This window comes from Pongo abelii, chromosome 3, assembly GCF_028885655.2.
Source record: "Pongo abelii isolate AG06213 chromosome 3, NHGRI_mPonAbe1-v2.0_pri, whole genome shotgun sequence".
NCBI classification, from domain to species: domain Eukaryota; kingdom Metazoa; phylum Chordata; class Mammalia; order Primates; family Hominidae; genus Pongo; species Pongo abelii.
This window is the reverse complement of record NC_071988.2, coordinates 28,395,514-28,412,037: the sequence shown is the minus strand read 5'-3', so window position 1 is coordinate 28,412,037 and position 16,524 is coordinate 28,395,514. Positions and strand designations below refer to the sequence as shown.

Sequence of the window (16,524 nt, the reverse complement as noted above, 5' to 3'; positions counted from 1 at the left end):
TAAAAAGGGAGACTAAAGTGGTGATTTAATGGTTGCAGAAGTCTGAGTCACTTTCATTCAGACACAAAGATTCTAACATTCTTCTTGCTGTCTAGCATAAGAAATCTAATCATATGCCATTTTTCTTGCTTATAGCTATAGATGGGGATCATACTCCCCTATAAATTTTTCATATAGATATTTCAGAATTATCAGATGGCAGGGCAAAAAAATTAAGGTCACTTTCAAACTTTAAATCTCCTATGGTTCAGGATGTTAAATTGCTATAAAGTTACTGGGTCAGATTTGAATATATATGTGTATATACATATATATATATATATATATTCAACTATATATATAGTTAGTCTCCAAGTCAATTTTCCTGACTAAAAGGAAATAATAAGCAGGTATTTAAAGGGACATGTCAAGGTTGAGAAGCACAATTTAGCATCAGGGGTAGGATTTAAGATTTCTCTGTTAAAAGCTGCATTTTTGATCTCTTCGTATTTGCTGTGTAGCCATGGTTAAATAATTTAGCCTATAGTTTGATGATTGTATTGTCTAATGATGGAAAATAAGTATGAAAGTACATAAGTCCTGTTTCAACTATCAAAGGAAACACCATGAATTTACGCCAGCTATACTGTTACGTGTTATTTTAAGTTACGTCAATCTTCCTTCTTTCCAAAGTAAAGGAGTATCTATTGTTTTGGATTTACAGTGACTGAAACTTCAAGTGGGAAAAAGGGAATTAGAACTTTTACAAAATTATTTACTTTTCATTTTCTAGTCAGATGTCAAATAGATAGTGCTGTTCACAATGTCACCATGAGCAAATAATAGACAGCAAGAGTGAATATGAGAGAGAGAGAGAACTTTGGAGTGGGCACTGATGCAGTCGAAGGTTTCTAAAAAAAAAAAGTAACAAATCTTGATGTGGGAGAGTCTGCTGTATAAAATAGTAAGTTCTATTCAAAAATGTTCTGCTCTATTGTGAAAATGCCTCCTTTCTGATGAAAAAATTTATTTTTATTCATATGAAATGTATCTTATTTCAAAGTTGTTCAGTATATGTTGGTAATTTGACTCCAGTTCAAAGAGAATTTTAAAAGATACTTCTCACACAATAGTCTAATTAATCTAATTGACATATCGTTGTTCAAATATTAGGGATGGACTATTTAGGGCAGGAAAATGCAATATTAAACTGAGATATCTACATAATCTTAGGCAAGGATGCCAGATTTAGAAAGCGAACATCACCTTTCATAATGAAAGCAAGATACCTTTGCAAAGAATCATTTATTAAAACCAAACTACTATTTCAATAAAGCATTAAGATTTGCTGCATAGAATGCCCCTTGGGCAGCACTCTGAAATAATAGTGAATTGCTATTCCAATTCACAATGGAACATTTTAATAAGTGTGATAAATGACTCGCAGAGAGCTGTAGATTTCAATGTCAGTGGAATTAGAATCAGGCAAACGCTGGCCCTGGATGATGGATGTACAGGATTTTTGTGGTAAACACTTTGCAATGTCAGGACAATACCAGCTTATGAAACTCTCAGAGGTGAAATTCATGTCCATTTGTCAACTTGTTGCCTGAGGGTGAAAATGTAGACAGAACGCTAGTCTTATTTTAACAGGTGATATACTCTCTTAAATTCTGTAAGCCTTCAAAATGACACAAAACAAAAAAATTAAAGATGCAATGTATAAAAGTAAATTTCCTTACATTTAGAGATGTAACGTACATTCATAACCTCAGTAGTAGAGTGGATTGGAGAAATATTTTGTATTCAACTGGACTGAAATTTTCAACTTTTTTCTCTCATTTTAAAGAACATATTATTTTTTTGCTTTAGATGTCCAAGCTTTACAAGGATATAAATGTATATGTGGGACTTCTTTATTTTTTCTAAACAGATGCAAATCACATATTTTCATACAACATTTCCTCTGACCATGATAACTTAGAACACAAAGTTAAGGTGTGTAAAAAATTATGACTATACAGATACTGTATGACTGTACAGTAATATTCAAATAAAGAGTTTGGCTCGGCCGGGCGCGGTGGTTCATGGAGGTAATCCCAGCACTTTGGGAGGCCAAAGCGGGTGGATCACGAGGTCAGGAGATCAAAACCATCCTGGCTAACACGGTGAAACCCCGTCTTTACTAAAAATACAAAAAAAATTAGCCGGGCGTGGTGGCGGGCGCCTGTAATACCAGCTACTCCTGAGGCTGAGGGAGGAGAACGGCGTGAACCCGAGAGGCGGAGCTTGCAGTGAGCGGAGATCGCACCACTGCATTCCAGCCTGGGCGACAGAGCAAGACTCCGTCTCAAAAAAAAAAAAAAAAAAGAAAAAAAGAAAAAAAAGAGTTTGGCTTATATGTATTATCTCTCATGATTTTCTTGCATATGATTTTAGATGTTCCCTAGGAAACAAGTTTCTAATTTGTGCTTCAAGTTTACTAAGCTAATATCTCCCTTGCTATTTCTCAAAAACGTAGCACAATTTGCTGATATATACAAAGTATTTATGTCAACACTATATTAAATCTGAATGGGACTTTATAAGTGAAATCTAAAAGACAAAAGAAAAAGCAGGATCAATACATCTTAATGTAAAATTAGTTTTCTCAAATTTCTTTTAAATATATAAAACCATGGAACACTACAAAGTTCAAAGATGCGATGAGCAAAGATATTTTATATTTATAAATAGCCACAAACCTAATCTAAAAAAAATAAATTAAAAAAATGCTTAACTATATCTGTAATTTTCAAAACTGTTTTTGGTCATCGTTGGTACACTAAGGCAATACTTTCTAAATTTTAACATCCATATAGAATCACCTGGGAGTGTTATTCAAATGACAACTGTGATGCAATAGGACTGGCAGGCGAGGCCTGAGGTGCTACCTTTCCCATAATCTCTTAGGTGAATTTACTGCTACTGCTCTGCAGACCACACCTTGGTAAATCAGGCAATAAGGTCATTCCCCTGACTTATAATGTATAGAATACACAGGAGGGTTTATGAAAGTGAAAAGCAGCTGCTCTGTGTTGGCCTTAATTAAATAAAATAATACATTACATTCTTGATCCTTTTTGGTTTAATTAGTATCCGGAAGTGACAGAAAGTGAGTGTCATGCTATGGGGTAACATGTGAATTTTATACCCATCTTAACCCTCAACTAGCTATGGAATTAGTATGGAATTAACTAGCTATGGAACAGACATGTCAATTGTATACCCATCTTAACTCTCAACTAGCTATGAAGTAAGTACGAAATTAACTCAACTAGCTATGGAATTAATATGGAATTTTATGGGTTGCAGACATGTGAAATGTATACCCATCTTAACTCTCAACTAGCTATGGAATTAGTACCTATAATTGTTCACTTGTAAGCCTAGAATATCACTAATAGTTATTTTATTTAGTGCTTTTAATTATTAAATGAGACAATACAAATAAAAGAGTTAAAATAGTTCCTGTCATATCGTAAACCCTTAGTAAGTATTATTCCTACGAACATGCCAATGTTACTGACTTGGAGCAAGAACATCTGGATTTTTATTTTAGTTCTTTTATTTAAGGATTAAGACATCCTTAACTCTTAAAAATTATTTAAACTATCTGACCCCAATTTCCTCATTTACAAAATGTGGATGATTATATGAATTTCAAAAAGGTGCTCAGATTAAGAGAATGCATATGAAAATATTTTACTTACTCTAAATTATGCAACTAAAACATAATTTTTGCTTCAAGTATGAAACTTTTGGGGAAAAACTACTTTTAAATTTACCAAGTATTGGTAGTTATTCAACAGCTAACAATTAACATTTTGATTTATTTTTTATTTCAACCTAGTCAGAGTTTCCCAACGAAGTTTTGGCAAAATAAGGGGAAATGTGGAAATAGTGAGTTCTACACATACAGTATTTAATTACAGATTAGACATGGAAATAAAAGCAGAAGCATACAAAATAAATTTTCCTATTATTTTAATAATACAGCAGTGCTAGTAATATCTTATGTCTCTTTCCATGCTTCCCGAAACATCTTACATTTCATTTGGGAAAAGGTAAAAGGGATGCTTTCTGTTATACTTGAGCCCTTATAAAAGGGACACAATAAATAACTGTTGAAGAATCAATTCAAAAATCTAAGTTTATTCCTAATTCTATTTTTCTCTTGTGATGTGTCCTTAAAAGTGTACTTGGTCTCCTTATTCTTCAGATTCAATGCAAAATGGAACTATCAATATAGAATTTGCTACTTGGAGACATTACAGTGAACCACAAGAATTAACAAAAACGATGACAGGTAAGTGGTTTGAACTGATTTCTAAAGAAAACTTCTATAGACACACAAACCTCTCAGGGCATGAAATTCTTTTTGAAAGTGAAAAAAAAAATAGCTGAGAGGGAGAAACCTCATGTAATGAGGAAAAGGAAGATCAGAAAGGAGGGGAGGTTAGAGATCAGGAGTTACAGCCTCTTTCATTTCACAGAGGTAGCACCCGGCAAGGGCACTGGTAATCTTTTCTGGATGCAGTCAATATTAGAGTTTATTAATAACTTGGAAAAGGGAGTAATCATCCAATTAATTTGACAAATAGGCAGGAGTTATGGATGCTCATAAGGCCAAAGATATAGAGGTTAGGGAGATAAGACAGAAATAACTTTTTTTAAAATTATACTTTAAGTCCTAAGGTACATGTGCACAATGTGCAGTTTGTTACTTGTGTATACATGTGCCATGTTGGTGTGTTGCCCCATTAACTCATCATTTACATTAGGTACATCTCCTAATGCTATCCCTCCCCCCTCCCCACCCCACAACAGGCCCTGGTGTGTGATGTTCCCCACCCTGTGTCCAAGTTTTCCCATTGTTCAATTCCCACCTATGAGTGAGAACATGCGGTGTTTGGTTTTCTGTCCTTCTGATAGTTTGCTCAGAATGATGGTTTCTAGCTTCATCCATGTCCCTACAAAGGACATGAGCTCATTCTTTTTCATGGCTGCATAGTATTCCATGGTGTATATGTGCCACATTTTCTTAATCCAGTCTGTCATTGATGGACATTTGGGTTGGTTCCAAGTCTTTGCTATTGTGAATAGTGCCGCAATAAACATACATGTGCACGTGTCTTTATAGCAGCATGATTTAGAATCCTTTGGGTATATAACCAGTAATGGGATGGCTGGGTCAAAAGGTATTTCTAGTTCTGGATCCTTGAGGAATCGCCACACTGTCTTCCACAATGGTTGAACTAGTTTAGTCCCATCAACAGTGTAAAAGCTATGGAGAAAAATAATTTAATAGGAGTAAGAATTAACCCTGGAGACCAAAAGTTAGTATACTAAAGCAGAGCCAAAGTGTGGCTTTAAAAATCAAAATCAAAATCTGTCTTTTTCTTTACCAAAATAATTTGTATTTTCTAGAGTGGAGTGGCACAATCATGGCTTAATGCAGCCACAACCTCCTGGGCTCAGGTGATCCTCCTGACTCAACCTCCCAGATAGCTGAGACGAGGGTCTCATCATGTTGCACAGGCTGGTCTTGCGCTCCTGGACTCAAGCCATCTGCCAGCTTCAACCTCCCGAAGTGCTGGGATTACAGGTGTGAGCCACCATGCCCAGCCAAGGAGCTTTCAATCATGGTGGAAGGTGAAGCAGGAACAGACACGTCACATGTAGAAAGCAGAAAGCAGGAGCAAGTGAAAGAGACTGAAGGGGAGATTTCTCACACATATTCAAACAACCAGATTTTTAGGGAACTCAGAGCAAGAGCACACTTATCACCAAAAAGTTGGCCCAAGCCATTCGTGAGGGAGCTTCCCCCATGACAAAAACACCTCCCACCAGGTCCTCCCTCCAACACTGAGGATTACATTTTAACATGAAATTTGAATGGGGACAAATTTCCAAACTACATAGCACACCAAATGCAAGATGCTATTATTAGTGGGAACTATGTTGAGAGGGGTTAGCTTGGTAGTATGTGGAACCCTGCCTACCCTGCTTATTTTTTATGCAAACCTGGAACTTCTTTTAAAATAGTCTATTACTTTTTAAAATGGCCTGTTCAAAGAAACTAAGTTTGTTGTGCACAATAAATTGGATATGTATAATAAATAAGGAGATTTTCATTTAATATTTCTAGGAATTAAAGAAATAGATGGATGGACTTATTACAAAGCAAAATAAAGAGGAAGAAAGAGAAAGACAAAAAAGAGAAAGAAATGAAAGAGAAAAGATAGAAACAAGAACAAATCAAATCAAGCAAAACTTTTATGTTACATGAGATTAATGGAATTTGACATTCATTGCATGAAATATGCAAACAAGATATATATATATACACACCAATATATATAGTTGTCCTTTGTTTGTTGTATAGTTTTCTTTATATATCATTCAGTGTTTTGCTCAACATTGTGTTGGTAATGTTTCTCTGTATTCTTAAGCTTATTTGTAGATTTTCCATTCTAGTTGTTGTACAGTAGTCCATTCAAGGAACATAAAAATTAATTTATTACATGATCGATAAACATTCTGGTTCTTTCTGATGTTTGAGTAAAATGAGCCGTGCTGTCGTAAACTTTCTGTTGCATGTCTTTTTCGTGTGTATAGATGTACTCTTTGCTATTTGGCACACACCTAAAAGTGGAAACAGTTTTCTAAATGATTGCAACAATTTACATCCTCACCAGAAGGAGTTTCATTTGCTCCTTGGCCCCTTCAATACTCAGTATTTTCTCCTTTTGCATTTTATCAGTAATTGCAGTTGCATGATGTTATTGGACTTTGATTTTTACTTGGAGTTAGGTTTTTGTCATTGTTGTTGTTGTTTTAATTTTACATTTAAGTTCAAGGGTACTTATGCAAGTTTGTCATATAGGTAAACTTGTGTCATGGGGTTTGTTGTGAGATGATTTTATCACCCAGGTAGTAAGCCAAGTACCAATAAGTTATTTCACCTGATTCTCTCCTGTCTCCCACGTTCCAACCTCTGATAGGCCCCATATGCATTGTTCCCATCTTTGTATTCACGAGTTCTCATCATTTAGTTCCCACTTATAAGTGAGAACGTGCAGTATTTGGTTTTCTGTTTCTTATATTTTATTTTTAAGGAAACTGCCAAAATATTTTCCGAAGTGTCACTGTTATTTCACATTCCTACAAGAAATTTATGGTGGTTTTAATTGATCTATATACTCAAAAATATTTTGCATTGTCTGTCTTTATATTATAATCAATCTAGTAGGTGTCTAGTAGTATCTGATGGTGATTTCAATTTTTATTTTCCTAATGTTACTGAGCCAGTTTTCATGTACTTGTTTGTTATTTTTACATAATCTTTATTAAGATGTCTATTGAAACTTTTTGCACATTTTAAAAAATGGGAGTTTTAAAAATATTTTGAGATTTAAAATATTTTGCATATTCTGACATTAAGCCTTTTCTCAGATATAGAATCTGTAATTATTTCCCTTCAGTCTATGGCCTGTCATTTCATTTTTTAATAGTGTCATTTCAATTATAAATATTTTTAATTTTGGTGGAATTCAATTTATATTTTAATTTTGTATGAATCATTATTCTTGTGTATAGTTTTAGCCGTTACATATATGTGTATGATTCAAAGTAAGGGTCAAAGTTGTTTTGCCTGTGGCTGTCTGACAGACTGACTATCATTTGCTAAAGAGTTTTCTAATCCCATTAAATTTTCTTGACATCTTTGTATAAAATCTATTCACCATGATGTAAAAACTTATCTGTAAACGCTCAGTTTATTTCCATTGATCTATATGTCTATCCTTCTACCAGCGTACTCTTAATTGTTACGACTTTATAACTTTTGACTTTATAACTATTGACATATAACTATTAACTTTTGACATATAACTATATGACTTCATAAATTTTGAACTTAGATAGTTTCAGTTCTTCAATTTTCTACTTCTTTTTCAAAATTATTTTTGCTATACTGCATCCTTACATCTTCATATACCTTTAAGTATCAGTGCATACAGCTACAAAAATGACAGCTGGGATTTTGACAGAAACGGCTTTGAATTTATAGATCATTTTAGTGAAAGACATCTTCACAATATTCAATTGTCTTCTCCATAAACATGAATTTATCTCTATTTATGCAGATCCAACTTTCTGGTTCACAGACGTCCATCTCTAGGTTTTTTTTTGTTTTGTTTTTTTTTTAAATAAGGGCACGCATCACAATCATGAGGGTTCCGCCTTCATGAACTAATCAACTTCCAAAGGTCCCACCTCCTAATACCATCACATTGGTGTTAGGATTTGAACATATGAATTTGGGGAGGACCTAAACATTCATTCCGTTACACAGGCTACATTTCCTTTGATGGTCCATTTCCTTCTTACCATTAGTCCATGCTATTCTTTTGAATCTAATTACCCTTTTTCACTACAGGGATGAGAGTACAATATAATTTCTTCCATAACTTTGAGTAAAGACACTCCGTTCTGCTAACTTTTATAAACTGATAAAAAACTTGGAAATTTTGGCAGTCACATTTGCCGACACCAAGACAGGTAATGCACTGAAATGAAGGCAACACAGCCGGATGCAGTGGCTCATGCCTGTAATCCCAGCACTTTGGGAGGCCGAGGCGGGTGGATCACGAGGTCAGGAGTTCAAGACCAGCCTGGCCACGATGGTGAAACCCCGTCTCCACCAAAAATACAAAAAGTAGCTGGGTGTGGTGGTGAATGCCTGTAATCCCAGCTACTCAGGAGGCTGAGGCAGAGAATTGCTTGAGCCGGGGAGGCGGAAGTTGCAGTGAGGCGAGATTGCACCACTGCACTCCAGCCTGGATGGCAGAGCAAGACTCCATCTCAAAAAAAAAAAAAGAATGAAGCAACGCAGAGTCAAAAAAGAGATTACTCTTAGATAAATTTGAGAGAGCCCCATGTCTACCTATTTCGGAACATGAACATACATGTAACACTGAGAATGCCAGTTATATAACCCAATCAAATTATTTTTATTGCTATATTTTACCCTACACCATTATTTGATTCTATTTCTTGCAGCTGCAAGAAACTTGCCTAATAAAGAAATAATAAGCCAAAGAGGAATTGAAAATGAGAAAAATTTGTTGTGAGAAAGTGACTTTATTGGGCATGATTAATACATAGCATAGATATTACTAATCTCCTTAACATTTATTACTTTTTAAACAAACATTACCAATTGACCCTTTTACTTTGATGCTCAGACACAGCTTCAGATTCTTACTACGATTCTCCAGATGGATCATACAATTTTGAAATCTATTGCATTCCTGACAATAAATAATGATAATACTCAGGAAAAAAAGACTGGTTTTCATTGTTTGCATACTCTCCATTTTGTAAGTACTATTTTGTTTATACAAATTAACACAGGGCAATTGGATTATAAATAGAGATGGATCTCAGAATAATATTAAAAGTTATATTGATTACTAAATGTGTCATAGTAATCTGTACTACTTTATCACTTATTAAAATCATTTCTTATAGTTCTATGACAATGGATGTGCATATTAGTGTATAATATTAAATAATAATTACTAAGTAAAACAATGTCAAGACAGGAACAATGTATATGCTATAAACTACACAGTCAATAAAATTCACAAGTTTACATCCTAATAAAGGTTTCATCATTAAAGACAATATGTTCTTTGTTTTACAAGTATCAAAGGGCCCTAATCTAAGAAATATACACAAAGTGTTTTGGGATCTTGGACTGGCAGCACATGACAAAAATCTCAGAATTTTTTAACTTAGCCTTTATATGAAAATTTTGCATATTGGTTAAACATGTAAGCTCATATTTAGAGATCATATTAATAATTTTAAATTGCAGTTATTTGCATGCTATGTATTTTTTAATAAAGAATATAGAGCAAATATTAATATTTGTTTTTAAAATCTAAAACAAAATAATTATTCAGTTTCTCACTAGTATTTTCCCCAGTTTACATTTCACATCTTTGCAAACTAAAATAATTTCCCTATAGTATAGATATAAAATTAAATTATTTGCATTAGAAAATCACCTCTAAATATATTAAAAGATGGTTCAGGGCAAAATAATCCTATTAACTGCATAGCAGGTAATAAATGAGTCTGTGCATATTATAATCGTGTAATTTAAAGGGTGTACTAAGTCTTTGCTTGGAGGACTGTTGAAGTGAGCCTTTTGAAATAGGAAAGGAAATGAGAAGGGATTCTGAGAATTTAATTTCCTTGGAGGGAAAAAAAGAAAAATGTAGTTAAAACAGATATGCTTAACTTCAATTTAAAAGTGCTTTTTAGGTTTAAAATCTTAATAATGTGTATAATATGTGTGTTAATAATTCAGGGTGTCTGAATTTCCCCAATATACAATGAAATATGTAAAAGAGTTATAACAAAATTAAAATACTTTCAATTATAATTACTAAATAATAACAATAGCTAACATTTGTTCTGGACTCAAAAGTTTTATTGTCTATATGCATTACCTAACTTAATTTTCCCAATTACACTAAGAGGTATGGGCTTACTACTGTGTACTTAGCAGATGAGAAGTTGAGGACTCCTTAGATATTACATAGTAGATAAATTATGATTTAACCTAGTGAAGTATATACTATGCAATCATTAAAAATGGTATTGTAAAAGTATATTTACTATAAGGAAGATATTCCTATTAAATAAATAAAATGATTAGATGAAATAATAGTTACTTCTGAGTTTTGGTATTCAGCATGATTAAATTTTATTATTTGTTATTTGCTTTATTTTCCATATTTTTTACAGCTGATGTGTTTTTTTTTCTAAATAAGAAAATAATTTTATTTATTACTTCAAAAAAAATAGACATGGGAATCTTTCAAGGCATAAAAATAGATGTCTTGTTCTATATTAACACTCCTTTGCCTGACAACAACTTGAAGTAGATACTATTATTTTTATTATTAACACCATTTTACAGCTGACAAACTAAGACACAGAGATACTAAATAACTTGCCTAAGATTACATCCAGTAAGTGGCAGAGCAATAATGGAAACACTTTAGATTCCTTGGCTAATCCGTTAATTCTCTTCTTCTGCCAGGACTAATATATTCTTAAACTTTATTTCCATTCTTTCATTTTCCAGACACTCTAACTCAGTCTTGAATATAAAGCCTTTTAAATGTTTCTTAACTACTTACAAGTGGCAGAACACAGTGTGGCAGTTCCTGGTTTTTGAAGCAATGTGATGTAGGATATTCTACAAGTACAAAGAAAAGCTACATGAAAATTAGAATCATCATTACATTGTCTTCCTTCCTGCTGAACTCTGCAGTCCCATATTGTATTGCGGAGGTACTGCCAAGCAGAAAGGTAATAACATCACAAGTCTCAGTTGACCTGTGTCTCAGCATTTTTAACACAATCGTTCTTTCCATTACTTCAGGATTTCGTTTAATAATCTCCACTGTTAGAATCATTGTAACAGCAGAAAGAGGCAGAATTAGCAGTTACAGTTATATACTCACTTTCCAAGTTATTTTTTTCTTCAAATTAAAAAGCATTTCATATATTTGAATAAAATGCAGATCTTAGTTCATATTCTTAAGTGGATTTTGAGTTTGTTGGTGAGATTCTTTATTTTAACTCTTAGCAGGTAACTCAATCCACCATATAATATGATTAAAAGAGCAAAGTTGCCAATACCTCATAAGCCTTTGGGCTTTCAAAGTTATTTAAAGTATGGGTGGTGTTGACTTTCATAAGAGCTCGTTAAATATGAAGCTTGGTTTTGGATCTATAAGGCGATTTATTAAAGAGAAGTTTACAGATTTTTTAAAGAAGAGATAACACGTTTATCATATACTTAATTAACTAAAATTGAATACTATTAAAATAACAATAATCACGGAAGGCACAAATAAAAACTATATTTTATGATTCTCAAGTATGTGTAAAGGGGATTTTTAAATGAAGCTATATATTTATTAAATTCAGTTATCAGTCCTAAGTTTACTAGTTAAAAACAAAATAAAACAAAATAAACTTTGAGGCAGCATTGTCTTATATGCATATTTCCATAAATTTTTCTCATATAATTAAATCTCATCTGTGAAGATAAAATATCTGCAAAATGCACAAACCAAAAATTATTGCTTTAAATTTAAGTTTAATAAATTTCTTAGAAATAGGTTCTTGAAAGTTAAATTTTTCCTGTTAGTTGATTCTACTTTCAAGAAGATGAATGAAAATTTTAATTAAATAGCTAATTCCAAAAATGACATGATAGTTTATATTAGTCCAACTAGCAATTTTCTTGAAAGTTTAAGATTAATGTCTCAAATTATCAACCTCAATATTTGAAGTCAAAAAAGTAGCAAAAGTTAGCTTTTCATACTTGACCTATTAAAAACATTAACTGTTTCTGAAACTATAAAGAATACGAATTTCACAAGAATTAGATGTGTTTATTTCAAGCTAATAAAATATTATAAGTCACATCGATATTCCATCATCATAAAATTAAAGCATTCTTATACATTTTTGTTTAATATTAATGATACTATATTCTATATCAATATAATGATTCTAAAGAAAAATATACTGATCAGTGTAATTGTATAGATGCACATGATTTTTGAGAAAGTATTACATTAGATGATATTCTATCTAGCCAAATTTTGTCTCTAAATACTGTGTTAAGAAACATTTATGAGTGGCAAGAAAGGAAAGGATGAAATTGGTATAAGGTTGAAACAAGCAGAAATGAATAAACAAGTAACATGAGATTTCCTATTTTAGGATGACTGGAGGAACTCCCAAAAAAAGTCTTTGAAACGCCAAGAAAATTTTTAAAAATGAGAGTGAATCTGCTATGTAGAATGAAACTACGAAGATCATGAAAATAACCAGAGCCTTACTCTATTCTAATAGACATCATAATTAGGAGACATGTCACAATCCCTAAAAAATGCATTTGAGAACATTTTCCTTCTGTATAATAGTTTATTAGTTTTTGCACTAATTATATCATTAGATAGGATGGACACAATAGATAAAACCTTACTGAACAAAAATTATTGTTTCAGACCTCACATTTTCATCACCTGAAACTCTCCACATGGCTGTATCACATGACGTCTGAATTTTCTCAGAGCCAGCCAGGAGGAGGAAGAGGAGAAGGAGGAGGAGGGCAGAAGGAGAAGAGGAGGAAAAAAGGAGAAGGAGAATGAGAGAGAGATTCCAAGATGAATTGCACTGTTTTATAAACTAATCTTAGAACTAACACCCCCATCACTTCTTTCATACTCTGTTTATTGGTGGTGATTCAGCAAACACTGCCCAGATTCAACTCCACACACAAGGGAATGAGTACCAGGAAGTGGAGTTCATCTAGGGCCATTTTGAAGGTCGGCTTCCACACTAATCTTTATATCTGCTTCTAGCAATATGTTTGGCAAAGAGCCATGATTATGGCTCTACATAATTAAAATCTTACAAATGAAATCACATTATACTGAAGAAAGCATCATAGGTGAATTACTTTATCTAATCCTACATTTTTCAGACTATAAAACTGAAAACAAAAGAAAAAATACAACTTGTTTAAGGTAGAGATAAAATAAGAACAAATTTCTTTTTATTAAATTATCCTACAAATAATCAATTTCTAAAAAGAAATATTTTAGAATTACTAAGTAGTTGGCAAGATCAGATAATGAGTTCTTACATAACTTTCACCCAGCACCTCTCAATATTAACATCTTATACGACCATAACATATACAGAAACTAATAAATTATAATTTATTATACTATTCATATTTTTAGTATTTATAGCACTTTAATCAGATTTAATCACTTTTTAAATTAATATCATTTTACCATTTCAAGATCCAATTCAAAAATCACATTTTATTTTGTAATCAAGTCCCCTTGTCTCCTCTAGTCTGTAACAAATTTTCGGTATTTCCTTGTTTTTCATGAACTTGACACTTTTGATGAGTACTGGTCATGTGTTTTGTAGAATGTCTTTCAACTTCAGTTGGTTTAATATTGTCTCATGATGATACTGTAGTTATGAATTTTGCGGAAGGATACAGCAGAGGTAAAATGACACTCATATTTCAGGTGGTATATGATATCAATATGACTTACGACCATTAATGTTCACCTTGATTTCTTGATTACGAGGCATCCACCATGTTTATCTGCTACAGTCACTGTTTTTTTCTTCTCTGTACTCTGCTTATAAGAAGCAAGTCACTATATCCAGCCCACTTTCAAGAAGAGAGTAATTAAATGCCACCTCATGAAGATAAAAATGTTAAATAATTTGTTGTCATACCACCATGTCAATTAATTTATAATTTGGAGAGTTACTCTGAGGCTTTGCAAATATGTTGTTTCTCCTTAAAGTTTTGTACTTTGTATTTTCTTCATTCTTTCTGTACATATTATGTGGAATACTCTGTAAAAAAATTTCCTTCTCCCCACTTTATTATTTAATCATGTATAGAATTCATGAATATTTATTTTATTATTTGGGTGATAATTCAATACCACTATCATTTTTAATAATATTTTTCAGAAAAATACCTATTGCCATCTAAGAAGAGACAAATGAAGCAAATGAACTAAAGTGGATGAATTTGTAACGAGGAAAAAATTCTTACTTCATGCTTTAATATAAGTTCTATATTCTGTTTTGATAGTGTTGCTAAAATGCATATACTTTAATATGTTATATATTTTTATATAAGTTTAATATGTTATATATTTTGCCTTAATTGATACAGTGTTGCTAAAATGCATATACAATTAACATGGATATATGTTATTTTAAATTGTTTTAGAAATAATTATATTTTCAAAGATAACGTTTGGATAGTTGTTGATGACTAAGAAGCAAAATAAATAATTCTGTCAATGAATAAATACCTTAATAAGATTTTTTACCCATAAGATGTCCTGGTTTGAAGAATAAAATATATAACTAGCTGTATATATCTGTATTAATTTTCATCATTTTATAACAGCTGTAGGCCTTTATGGTTCTCCTTACAAAAATTAAAATCTTCTTCCCCTAGATATATCATTGGATCCTTCTCATTGTTGTGAACTTTGCTCAAATGTCACCTCCTCCTTTCATCAGTGGCATTATGTCTTCTTGTATTTCTTATATTGTCAGTTTTCCTATTTGAAATTATTCAATCATAATTATGTATTTTTGGAATATTATCTCCCATCACTGCAAAGGCAGGGCAGAAATTTTTCAGTTTTGAACATTTTTCAGTGTAATTCCATGCTAATTACTCTACTTACAATAAATAGTATTTGGAAAGGAACTTAGAGTTTACTCAGTTTACTCATGTACTCTAAGCCATTATTACATGTGTACACATATGGAGGACTTTCTTAAATATTATAACAGATTAGTCTGTCAAAAATCAATTTCATTGTTATGTTGTATACCTTTTATTCTATTCTATTTATAGACATGTCCGTCTAAACTTCAGATTGCAGAAATCTAACTTCTACAATACTCTGATGTTTCAAATACTTGCTGTGTTTTTCTTACACTATTTCCTCTGTTCACATGCTATTAACCCACTATCCCAGCTCACATTTTGGTCACATATAAATCTTACTTCTTTTCCAAGAGTCAAATCAAGTATCACCTCCTACAAGATGTTTGACTTTGAAGCAATCTGAATGTCCTTTCCTCTTGCGTGTGCTTCTAGCACGGTGGTGCTTGATATAGAAATGCTGAGCCTTTGTCGTCTTTGTATATCTGGTGTCTAATACACAACAACTCTTCTAGACATTCAATAAATATTTTCCCCAGTGCAGAGATAGGGTGATCCACATCATGCAAAACAAATTTGGCATTCCATGTACTTTTGGATCTTGAGATGAACTGTCAGGGGATAAGTAAAATGGCAGTTCTTCAGACTTTTTCCAAGATAAAAATGTATTCTATACAAAAATGATTTTTAAAATTTTCTGTGTTGCTGGTGGGATTAAACCCATAACTCAAGGCTAATGAGAATTGGATCAATGTAGGGCTAAAGCTAGCTCCTCTCACATTCACTGATATCTGGTAGTGAGGGAATTTCTACTTAAAAAAAAACTGATGAATAGAGTCAAAAATAACAACAGTTATATCCCCCAGGATTCCCTGAGCTATTGGAAGTTGTTCTCTCTTTTGGTACATAAGTATTTTAGTAATAACTCCAATAAAGCCATTTTATTAAGTTAATGTATAACTTTATTGTAAAGATATTTCCATTTCTGACCCATTCCTCCCTCCCTCAACTCCACAGAATACTTGGCACAGCACAAAACACAGAGCCTGTGATTAAAGTAGGAAGAATATCAATGGACCTTGAGAGCTTGTTTGGAGGTTCTAGCAGGGGAGCGCAGCTACTCATATACCCTTGACCGAAGACCGGTCCTCCTCTATCGGGGATGGTCGTCCTCTTCG

The 16,524-nt window shown here is 32.7% G+C and overlaps 1 long non-coding RNA gene across 1 annotated transcript; it reads right to left on the bottom strand.

Annotated features, from left to right (window-relative positions):
* Nucleotides 1-1,269: 1,269 nt before the first annotated feature.
* On the bottom strand, nt 1,270-8,183 carry LOC112133035 (uncharacterized). Its single transcript, XR_002914697.2, has 3 exons — nt 8,021-8,183; nt 6,987-7,185; nt 1,270-1,588 (listed from the first exon to the last, which is right to left on the bottom strand). It is a non-coding gene; the product is annotated as an uncharacterized LOC112133035 (long non-coding RNA).
* Nucleotides 8,184-16,524: the final 8,341 nt, after the last annotated feature.